This window comes from Notolepis coatsorum (genome assembly GCF_963971535.1).
Source record: "Notolepis coatsorum genome assembly, chromosome: 15".
NCBI classification, from domain to species: Eukaryota; Metazoa; Chordata; class Actinopteri; order Aulopiformes; family Paralepididae; genus Notolepis; species Notolepis coatsorum.
The window spans coordinates 41,467,729-41,479,557 of record NC_140179.1 but is presented as its reverse complement, the minus strand read 5'-3'; positions in this window follow the sequence as shown (position 1 = coordinate 41,479,557).

Sequence of the window (11,829 nt, the reverse complement as noted above, 5' to 3'; positions counted from 1 at the left end):
GAAAGAAAAGAAAGAAAGAAAGAAAGAAAGAAAGAAAGAAAGAAAGAAAGAAAGAAAGAAAGAAAGAAAGAAAGAAAGAAAGAAAGAAAGAAAGAAAGTATCTAGAATAAAGAAAGGAGAGCATTGGACAGGGGCAGGGAAGGAGGAGCAACAGTGTTTCCAGTGGCTCCAAGTTCAAGTTTCAAGTTTCTTTATTAGTTGACATGCAAAGATACAGAATACCTTCACATGGAATGCTTTTTTCTGTTATGCTTGTGTAGCAGGTATATAAAATATACTAATGTTGTATTCCACAAAGATCCCTCCCTAACGTTATTACTTTAATTTATTATTATCTTTTACTCTCATAGTCTTTTATTTTGAAGCCGTCGTCACTTCCTGCCGAAGTGACGTACTTACTTTGTCGCCCGCCTCCTTCCGTTCAGTCTGGCTGAGTAAGGAAGGAGGTAAGAGCTGTCCCATGTCCCCAGAACTTATTAATGGTTTAAAAGAACGTACTATAAGTTACCGGCCAATGAACCGGAGTTGTATATATTGGTAACTGTGTTAATGCGAACAATTCTGCACTTTTTGTAATGTGGTTTAGCTGTGGTGGCGAACTATTGTATGACACATGCTGACTGAGTTTGTGGTAATGGCTGAACAATGCGTGTAGGCCTCGTTCTGACTGCGTGACATATTTCTCCCCCCTTGTAGCCTAGGCAAGTTATTGACGCCATCTGCTGGCCAAGTGTTGATATGTACCTGTGGAATGTCTTCTCCAGGTAATTGGAGATATCTTATTGGTTATTTTGTATTATTTCATTGTGTTGTTTTATTTTAATGGATATTTCAATGTATCATTCAAAATAAGCAGTCTGGCTGAGTAAGGAAGGAGCCTAGGCAAGTTATTGACGCCATCTGCTGGCCAAGTGTTGATATGTACCTGTGGAATGTCTTCTCCAGGTGAAATAAAACACACTGAATTGCCACAACTGAGTCTTCACTTCCACTACACGACGACGACACAGAGGGTGACCTTAGACCAGTTACAGTGGTACCGTTGACCCGGATCGGAAGCATCAACACCAGCTTGATCACCGGAGGTTGCTGCGGACATCAGAATCACAGAAGAAAAGGAGCTGAGTCATTGGAAAAATGCTGTGATCACTATAATTTTTTTTTGGAATGAGGATCAAGACTAGCTTGATCATCGGAGGTCAGAGGAAGAGGAGGAAGAAGAAGAAAAAAAAAAGTTCCCTTGGGAGGTTTGTGTCGAAGTGACTGTGTCACGGTTGGAAGGACATCGTGTTCTTTCTAGGAAGAAGAGAGAAGGGGACATCGTGTTCTTTCTAGGAAGAAGAGAGAAGAGGACATCGTGTTCTTTCTAAAAAAAGAGGACATCGTGTTCTTTCTAAGAAAGGAGGACATCGTGTTCTTTCTAGAAAAGAGGACATTGGGTTCTTTTTGGAAAAAGAGGGCAGTTGAGTTGTTGAAAAGGACTGGTGGTCAGTTTTTGTTTTTCTGGTTTTGTTAAAGGTGCTGAAGCATTTGGAGAATTTTTTTTTGTGATTAGTGGAATATATATGTAATTTTTTTCCCTTCTTTCCTGATAGCTCGTTTTGTAGTGAGAGAAGGAGGATGGATCCCTATGTCGTAGAGGGGAGTTCATAATTTTTTTTTCTGATGGTGATTTAATACATGTAGATAGTATAATTGGGATTGTTGATCGTTATTTGGTTAGCTGTTTGACAACAGTTGCGGTGGTGTGGTGAAATGGCAGCGTGCAGAGCCTGGAATGTTGTTGTCATGTCACTGGAACTCTCTGCTTTGGTGCAGAGCTGGTGCCCTACAGTACAGAGTCGGGAACTCTCTGTCATGTCACAGGGATTCTGTGCTTTGTGCAGAGGCCAATTATTTTTTTTTGATTTCGCGCTCCTTGATTTCCACGTCCTGTGTTTGTATCTTAAGTGTTTAGGTTGGAGGGCAGGTTGCCGTAGTTGCTGCAGTTAGCTCACACCGTGTGGTCAATGGGCAGTATACTATAGTGACTGCGGTTAGCCTTTGCAGGGCAGTGTACTGTAGGGGCTGCAGTTAGCTCACACCGTAGAAACCGACGTTGTCTAGGTCAATGGGCAGTATACTGTAGTTGCTGTAGTCAGTGCATATTTGTTTGGTTTGTGTACACTTTATCTTGCACTGTGACACTGTAAGTGGCGTATTTACCACATGTGTTCACAGATGAGGTATGGGATTCGAGTGGGCCGGGTGGTTTGGTGTATAAGGCACCAAGCGATTCTAGGAGGAACATAGGACTGTACACCCTTTTGTTTTCTCTGAACCTGTTTGACAGGTAGCTTCTAGCTGATTCTGAAGATACGTTTCTTCATGTAAACCCGTGCCGGTTCTGACGTGTGTTGGAGGTCCCTGTTAGTGTGTGTCATGTCTGTCGGTTCTGACGTAGTGTTGGAGGTCCCGGTTAGTGTGTCCTGTAGGTTCGGGATTTTAGCGGAATTCAGGGGGGGAGTATGTAGCAGGTATATAAAATATACTAATGTTGTATTCCACAAAGATCCCTCCCTAACGTTATTACTTTAATTTATTATTATCTTTTACTCTCATAGTCTTTTATTTTGAAGCCGTCATCACTTCCTGCCGAAGTGACGTACTTACTTTGTCGCCCGCCTCCTTCCGTTCAGTCTGGCTGAGTAAGGAAGGAGGTAAGAGCTGTCCCATGTCCCCAGAACTTATTAATGGTTTAAAAGAACGTACTATTGTAAATAAGTTACCGGCCAATGAACCGGAGTTGTATATATTGGTAACTGTGTTAATGCGAACAATTCTGCACTTTTTGTAATGTGGTTTAGCTGTGGTGGCGAACTATTGTATGACACATGCTGACTGAGTTTGTGGTAATGGCTGAACAATGCGTGTAGGCCTCGTTCTGACTGCGTGACATATTTCTCCCCCCTTGTAGCCTAGGCAAGTTATTGACGCCATCTGCTGGCCAAGTGTTGATATGTACCTGTGGAATGTCTTCTCCAGGTAATTGGAGATATCTTATTGGTTATTTTGTATTATTTCATTGTGTTGTTTTATTTTAATGGATATTTCAATGTATCATTCAAAATAAGCAGTCTGGCTGAGTAAGGAAGGAGCCTAGGCAAGTTATTGACGCCATCTGCTGGCCAAGTGTTGATATGTACCTGTGGAATGTCTTCTCCAGGTGAAATAAAACACACTGAATTGCCACAACTGAGTCTTCACTTCCACTACACGACGACGACACAGAGGGGTGACCTTAGACCAGTTACACTTGGATCATACACATACAGCTCATTACAGTAATATTCCACAATTATTACATTTTAGATAGTAATAATGGTACAGAGCCTTGAGACAAACATATGCATATTCACCACCGCAAACAGACTGGCAGCCGTCATAGGCAGCGCCATTTACGGAAGGAGGGGGGAGTGGGTTGGGGTTGTTACAGGGCTGTAGGGGGGGGGGGGGGAGTGGGAGGGGGGGGGGGGGAGGTGGGGGGGAGTGCACAAGCCAAGTCCTGGGTGGGGGAGGTCTCCCTCACACGAGGCAGCCGACAGTGCAGCGCCAATGCAGAGGAAGTGGGGGGGGGGGGGGGACTAGGGATTGGGGGTGTGGGAAGCCGCTCGCCACTCTTATCTCCCAGAGGGCCTTCGACTCCAGAGCTCTCGGTTCGACCTTGGTCCAGGAATTTGTTTTGACTGACTGACTGGCACAATTTATCCCAGCCACGTCCCTTTAAATTTGATTTGAATAGAGTGGAATATAACTCTATTGATTTGAGTGGAGTGAGTTTTAACAACTCCGTCAAAATGACTGAATGCATTATTAGTCCAAGTGTCCAAGTGTCTTATCAGTTCATTTTGGTAGATCCTGTGCGCGGTAAACAGATCCAAAATCTTCTTATTGCAGTCCAAAAGCTTCGATAATCCAAAAATGACCACGTCTTCAAGTTGGTAACCCGATTATGATGTCCCAATAGGCAGAGAGGGTTAGCCTTATTCTGCTTCTTGAAGAAAATATGCAATCCACTGATTAGATCCATTTAGAGTTGATTTGAGTATAGTCCGGCCACCGGCACGAAGCAGGGCATAGCAGCGTCGGGCTCCATGGAGCAGTAGAGGCGGCGGTAGGAACGGCCTTGAAGGCCTTGGGAGAGAGGAAAGAAATGCGACTTGTCTCTGCAAGAGGTGGGAGTGAGTGATCAGAGCGTCATGTGTTGCCAGGTGTTATTCTGACCTGGAACTGCTTCCTGGCCTGAAGCTCAGCCTGCTGTGCTGAGAGGGAGCGGTTCCTCTGGAGGGCGTGGCTCACAGACAGTGTCTTGTAGATATTCTTAGTGCCCCAGTTTCTGACCCACAGGGGGCGCCACTCCTCCCAGTCTATCACCGCCAGGCCACGTCTGGTACTGGAGGGGTAGAGGAAGAGGGGGAAGAGAGGGATGAAAGGAGAGAGAGAGAAGGAGAAGAAGCAGAAGAGGAGGATGAAGAGGAGAAGGAGAATATTGGAGATGAGCAGAAAGGAATTTCAGTATGTTCTGAATGGTATCTTGTTCAAAAGGACAAGATATACATAAGTGATTATTTTTGGATGGATCAGAGAGAGAGAGAGAGAGAGAGAGAGGGGGGGGTAGGGAATAGGGAGAGAGAGAGAGAGAGAGAGAGAGAGAGAGAGAGAGAGAGAGAGAGAGAGAGAGAGAGAGAGAGAGAGAGAGAGAGAGAGAGAGAGAGAGAGAGAGAGATGTGCGTGTTTGTGTAGGACATATTGGAAGCGTGGCTGCATTTGACTAACTGTGATCATATATTGATTGATGGCAATGGTGATAGTTGTACCTACTTAAATATTCGCCAATGCGTGGTACATGTTTGCAAAATGTTTGGTATAGCACCCCTCATGGAGAAGAATGCACCAGCCGCCACTGGTAACGAAGTACAATTACTCAAGTACTTTACATCCCTGCTAGCCTGTAATAATCCCCCCCAGAAAAATCTACTTTGCATTTGATATATTGCAAATATATGCCATCACACACACAGGCATTTAAAGGGTTAGAATTATAAAATGAATATGTGGTGTTATGATCAGGGCTGAAGTTGAATAAAAGATTGTATTTTTTATCAATTACAAAAAAAACTGAAAATCCATAAAAATCTGTGTTGTTGCTAATCATACATATGCTAGCCTGTTTTTTAACAATAATTTGTGATGCCATCACAAACACTGGCATTTAAAGGGTACAAATGCAGAATGCACCAGAATGCAGGAAATTAAGTCTTTGTAACAAAAAAAATCCTGGTGGGGGACCCCCAGACCCCCCGCTTAAAAAGTGGCCTGATTGGGGCTATATTTCGCGCTATATCTCCCGGTATGCATTATTTCCCCAGTCCGGCCCTGGTCTACACACATAGATTCTGTGGTGAAAAAGGCAAAACAGCGCCTCTATCACCTGAGACAGCTAAGGAAGTTCAGAGTATCGGGGAAGATACTCCACTCCTTCTACTCCGGGGCTGTAGAGAGCATTCTGACTGGAAACATCACTGCCTGGTTTGAAAACAGCACGGCACAGGACAGGAAGGCACTCCAGAGAGTGGGGCGCTCAGCTGAGCGTACTACGGGTATTGCACTACCACCCCTGCAGGACTTATATAACAGGAGGTGCAAATCCAGAGCCTGCAGAATTATGAAAGACCCTCACCATCCCAACAACAGCCTGTTTTTAAGCTGCTGCGGTCAGGCAACCGCCTATGGTCACACGCTGGAAGAACAGAGAGACTCCGACTCAGCTTCTTCCCCCAGGCCATCAGAACACTGAACACTGAACTCTCCACTCACAAATACACATGAGCACACACAGACACACACACACACACACACACACCACTCATGCGGCAAACGCTAAAACAATCACTTTAAACAAAATGTCACTTTAAAAAATAGATTCTTTAGAAACACTTTAAAAAGAAGGAGGTACTGTATAGTTTAGATACATTAAGAGTCAACATTGTAAATTGTATATTGCATAGTAGTGTATATAAGAACCAGTTTCTCAGGAACCTAGCATGTTTTTATTTTTTACCATGCATATCTTGTGTTTTATCTATTTTATTTTTTCTATGCCTATTATTTTATTATTGTATTTTGCACAATCAATGCGGGCATGACCACCCGCATTTCACTGTATGCCCTGGTATGTATGTGACAAATAAACCTCTTGATTCTTGATTCTTGATTCTTGATTCAAGCCCACGTGACTGAACTCAAACTGCAAAGAAACAGGCTAAGAAATGACGTAAACTCCATGATCAAAACTGCAAAAAAGAATTTCATCAATGACAAAACTGAGGAAAACTAAAATAAACCCTGTGAACTTTGGAAATTACTCAATAATCAACTAGGCTGCAGTAAAAAACTTAAAACCAGATTTTCAAACATAAACATAAAGACAGATAACACGCTCATCACAGACAAGATGGATGTGACCAATTACTTAAACATTTTCTTCACAAACATAGCCACAACACTGGTAAATGAACTACCCTCCCACTCAGGGCATTTTGGGGTAGAACACATCATAGCCAACTACAATAACCTAGGGGTCCGCAAAGACGATTTCAAACTAGAAATGGTAACAACAGCTGAGGTACTCAAAAAACTGAGCGCCCTCCAACCTAACAAGGCCACTGGCCATGAAAATATCCCCACCAAATTCCTCAGAGACTCAGAAGCCGCCATCACCCCAGTCATCACACACATAATAAACCTCTCCATAAAACATGGACACGTACCCAAAGACTTAAAAATTGCGAGAGTAACCCCCCTGCACAAAAAGGGCAGCAAATTAGACCCAGGCAACTACCGCCCTGTTTCTATTCTTACCTCTATCTCGAAAGTCATGGAAAAAAGAGTATACGAACAGGTCGAAAAGTACCTTGTGGAAAAAATCTAATCTACGAATTCCAATCTGGCTTCAGAACATCCCACTCCACTGACTCATGCCTTCTCTATTTGAACGACCACATCAAGCAAGAGGTTTGAGGAAGAGCATTGCTTGTTGTAGTTAACAAAGAGAGGCAGAGTTGATTTTGCAAAACATAAAAAAAAAAAAAGCCCAGCCTCACCCAGACTCTACCTCCAGCGGCCCCCAGGTAAATTGAGTTTGAGACCCCTGGTTTTGATAGTCTATCAGTGAGCTGGATGCAATCCTACCTGGAGGGGAGAGAACAGATGGTGGAGGTAAACGGTACCCTATCCCCCCCCTCCCAGTGAGCTGTGGTGTTCCACAAGGAAGCATACTAGGACTGTTACTGTTCCTAATTTATGCAAATTACATGTCATCAGCTTGTGACTGCAACTTGTTCCTGTTCGCGGACGACTCAGCCCTGCTGGTCTCTGACCAGAACACGTTACAGGTTGAAAAAACCCTCAGCTCAGAACTAGGCAGAATCTGCACCTGGCTCGCTGATAACAAACTATCATTACACCTGCGTAAAACAGAGTCCATTCTCTTCAGTTCAAATAACAAACTCAGCAAGACCGACGGCTTCTCAGTTACAGTGGGTGACAATATTGTCACAAGGAAAGATGAAATTACATACCTGGGCCCTCATTTATCAACGTTGCGTACGCACAGATATGTGCTTAACCCGTGCGTACAGGGAGCGAAATTAACTTTTTGACTCACCGGCCAGTGGCGGGTAGATGGGAAGAGTCTACCCGCCAAGCATATTTCTTACCTGCCAACATTTTTTTGCTTAAAAAAAATATATATATATTTTTTATATAAAAATTTTTTTTTTAAATAAAATATATATTATATAATCATACTTGTAGTTGTATTATCTGCGAGACATCGCCACCACGCAATAAGTCAAAATGCTTGCTATCTGCAAACAGCTCCACTGTCTGTGTGTATACTTGAGTAGCCTCCAGCTCCAGCAAGGATTCTCCGGCCCTGCAGCTAGACCCTATATTCAGCTAGACCCTACATTCAGCATGCAAGGATTCTCCGGCGATGCAGCTGGACCCTATTTATAACGTTACGGTTCTTTTGTCAAATCACATTCAACATGCCCTCAGCTAGAATACGCATTCAATCAATGTTATAAGACATTGATATCAGGAGCTATCTGTAGCTACTGCTAGCCCGGTAGATAACGTTAAGACAATTTAGTTTACTGGGACAGATCGATCTAACGTGAGCTAGCTAACGCGAGCTAGCTAACGAGGGAACGGAGGTATTATGCACTCGAGTCGACTATTGCTGGAGCATTTGTTGATATCAGTAGCTAGCCAGCTAGATACCGTTAGACAATGCCTCGTCATGTATTAAACTAAAAGTGAATAGTTGACTGGGTCATTGTTTAAACAGTAACGGTAGCTCATGGAGGTCCGGTCTAGACTAGAGCAGACTGCCTGTGTTGACATGAGCACTGCGAGCAGAAGCCCTTAGCCAATAGTATCCCGCTGCAGGGCTGGGTGGATATGACTAGTTGCCACGTTTTTTTTAAAGATAAGAGTATCATACGAACCTAATTGTTGCTAACTGCCGGAGCCATCGATATTATGACTGGAGATGCGCTTGGGGCGGAAATGAGACCCGCACAGATTTTCAAAATAAGAGTATCGTTATGAACTTGATTGATTACACGCCACACGGCGGGCAGCCCTCTAAGTGTCAAGCGCCAAAGGTAAAAACTAATCACCCCTGGCGGGCGGCGGGCTTTAGTTTCACAACGGGGAGGTGTGGATGACGACCGTAGAGGAGGAAAAAGGGTGAGTAACCCGTTGATTCATGTTTGGTACAGTTGTACGCGTGTAGCACATGCGGGAGGTGGTCCTTCCACCGCAATTTCTCATTTTCAGTCAATGTCCTCAATATCTGTAGTATGGTCCGATTGAGCCGCTCCGCTGGGTTGCTCTGTGGATGGTAGGGTGATGTTCTAGAGTGGCCGACCCCAGACAGCCGTTGCAGTGCTTGGAACAGTTTATTCTCAAATTCTCGACCCTGGTCGTGATGTAATTTCGAGGGATAACCGAATTTGGGTATAAAGTCATTAAAGATACGCTCTGCAGCTGTTTTCCCACTCTTGTTCTTGGTGGGGTATGCCTGGGCAAACCTTGTGAAATGGTCGATCACCACTAGGATATATTCATACCCTCCACGACTGGTTTCCAGATGTAGATAGTCGATACACACAAGTTCTAATGGGAAGTTGGAGGTAATGCTGCCCATGGGAGCTCGGACATGGGTGACCGGCTTCTTAGACTTGATACAAGGACATCTTCGGGTCACATATTCTTCAATCTCTCTGGACATGAAAGGCCAGTAGAATCTTTCTCTTGCGAGGTGGATCACTCTTTCTGTTCCAACATGACCCATCTCATTATGTAGATGTTTCAGGGCAAGTGTTCTATATTTTACAGGGAGGACCAACTGTTGGTATTGATTGGTCTTTCTGTAAAGGAGATCATTTTCAATATGTAATCTGCTCCATTCATGAAGTAGCTTTCGGGTTGCTGCGCTTACGGTTCTTCGTACGTCGTCTGACAATTTCGTGTTCGACTCTTTCAACTCCCTGATCGTGTTGATGGCTTGGTCCTCTTTTTGGGCCTTCACCAGTTCATCGTGGCTGATTGTTTGTAGGTGTGGGTGAGACTGCTGGTTTGAGTCTGGGGACGCGATGTTGAGCGCCGCAACCCATGCCACGTCTTTCCTTTCAGCTGCTTGGCTTCCTTCCCACGTTGCTCGTACTGCTTCATTAGAGAGCTCTTCTGTGCAGGTCCTTTCATATCTCTCCATATCCAGGGGAAGGCGGGAAAGTGTGTCTGCATCTATGTTGGACTTTCCGGGTCTGTATTTGATGTCAAACCGGAAGTCTGCCAGTTCTCCAACCCACCGATGACCGACTGCATTGAGCTTGGCAGTACTCATTACATAGGTCAACGGGTTGTTGTCGGTGTAGATAGTAAAGTGTGGGGCGTAATACAGGTAGTCACGGAATTTCACACACACAGCCCATTTCAATGCAAGGAACTCCAGTTTCCCACTGTGCATATGGTAATTTCGTTCGGCTGGTGACAATGTTCTTGACCCGTACCCGATGACTCTCAGTTTTCCATCTTGATGTTGATACAGAACAGCTCCCAGGCCTTGGTCGGAGGCATCCGTGTGCAACCTGAAGGGTAGGTTGAAATCAGGATATGCCAAGACAGGGGGGTTTGTGAGAAGGTCAATCAGTTGTTCAAGTGCTCTCTGCTGTTCCGTGGTCCACTCTATGGGCTCTCTGGAGGGCAACTGGGGGCGTTTGATGTTCTTACTCCGCGCTGGGGCTGGGGTCTTTCCTGGCTTGATTTGGAGTAGCTCGTAGATGGGTCTGGCAATTCGGGAAAAATCCTGAATGTATGAACGGAAATATCCCAGGAATCCTGTTATTTTCCTCACTTCGCCGACAGTTCTGGGTGTCTTACTTGACAGGGCTTTCACGGCTTCAATGTCTCGTGGGTCTATCTTGACCCCTTCTGCTGACACAAGGCGACCCACGTATCTGACTTCTTGCTTGAAGAGGTCACACTTCTCAGGTCTCAATTTCACTCCGTGACGTTGAAGGGCTTGGAGAACCTTGCGGAGGGTCTCTACATGTTCTTCAAATGTCTTTGCGTAACAGAGTACGTCGTCAAGATACGGGATACAGCATTCGTCCCTGAGGGGACCTAGCATCTCCTCCATGCTCCGTTGGAACGTTGCAGGGGCATTCGAGAGTCCAAATGGGATGCGCACCCACTCGTAAAGACCCCAAGGAGTGATGAAGGCGGTGAAGGGTCGTGAACCCTCGGCGACGAAGCCCTGGTGGTAGGCTTTCCCTTGGTCTAGGATACTAAACCAGGTATAGCCTCCAAGCGTGTCAGTCAGGTCTTGTATTCTAGGTAGTGGATGACGATCGGGCACAGTCTTTTTGTTCAGGAGGCGGTAGTCGATGCATAGCCGTAGGCTGCCGTCCTTCTTTCTGACGCAGACTACTGGGGCAGAATATGGAGACTTTGACTTGACTATCCAACCTTTCATTAACAGTTCCTGTATGTACTCTTTTACTTCTTTAAACAGTGGCTTTGGTACTGATGAGTACGTCTTCTGGACCGGGACAGTATCATGGAGAGCGATTGTCATCTGCAGGCTCGGGATGCACCCAATGTCACCACTGTCTTGTGCAAAGGACCCAGCCTCTTCACAAAGCATCCGGTTGACTATTGTCTGTTGTTCGTCGTCGAGGTGACTGAGATCGACGGGGGGTTTGAACAGGATGGAGCTGGGCACAGCCGACGTTGTAGCAGCACGGTTGGGGGGTACCGTGGGCTGGGAGATTTCAGGTGAGTAGGTTGGGATGGGGGTTTGTCGTGGGGAGTCTGTCGTGATGACTTTCCCAACACAATGGATGCTGCCCAGAGCTGTCTTCCTGGAGAGAGTGACGTTATGCCTTGTGTTGTTTCCCACAGGCACGGTGACATACGGCTTCCTGGGGTTTTGCGCTTGCAGCAGGCCTTCTCCAACATCCAGTTCTGCCAGCGCTAAACTGCTGTCATCTGGTTCGAACAGGAAGGTGGGGTCAGACAGGTCCATGTGGGGGGGGATTTGGCACTTGACCCAGGCCACTTGACCGGCGGGGATGACAGTGGCTTGTTTACCTGTTCGTAGGCGACCAACCTGGACAGGGGGTCTGTCAGTCTGGATATAACTCACCAGGAGTTCTGCCTTCTCGGCTGGTATCACCATGGCGTTACAGAGCAGGCTGGTGAGAGTTGGGATCAGTC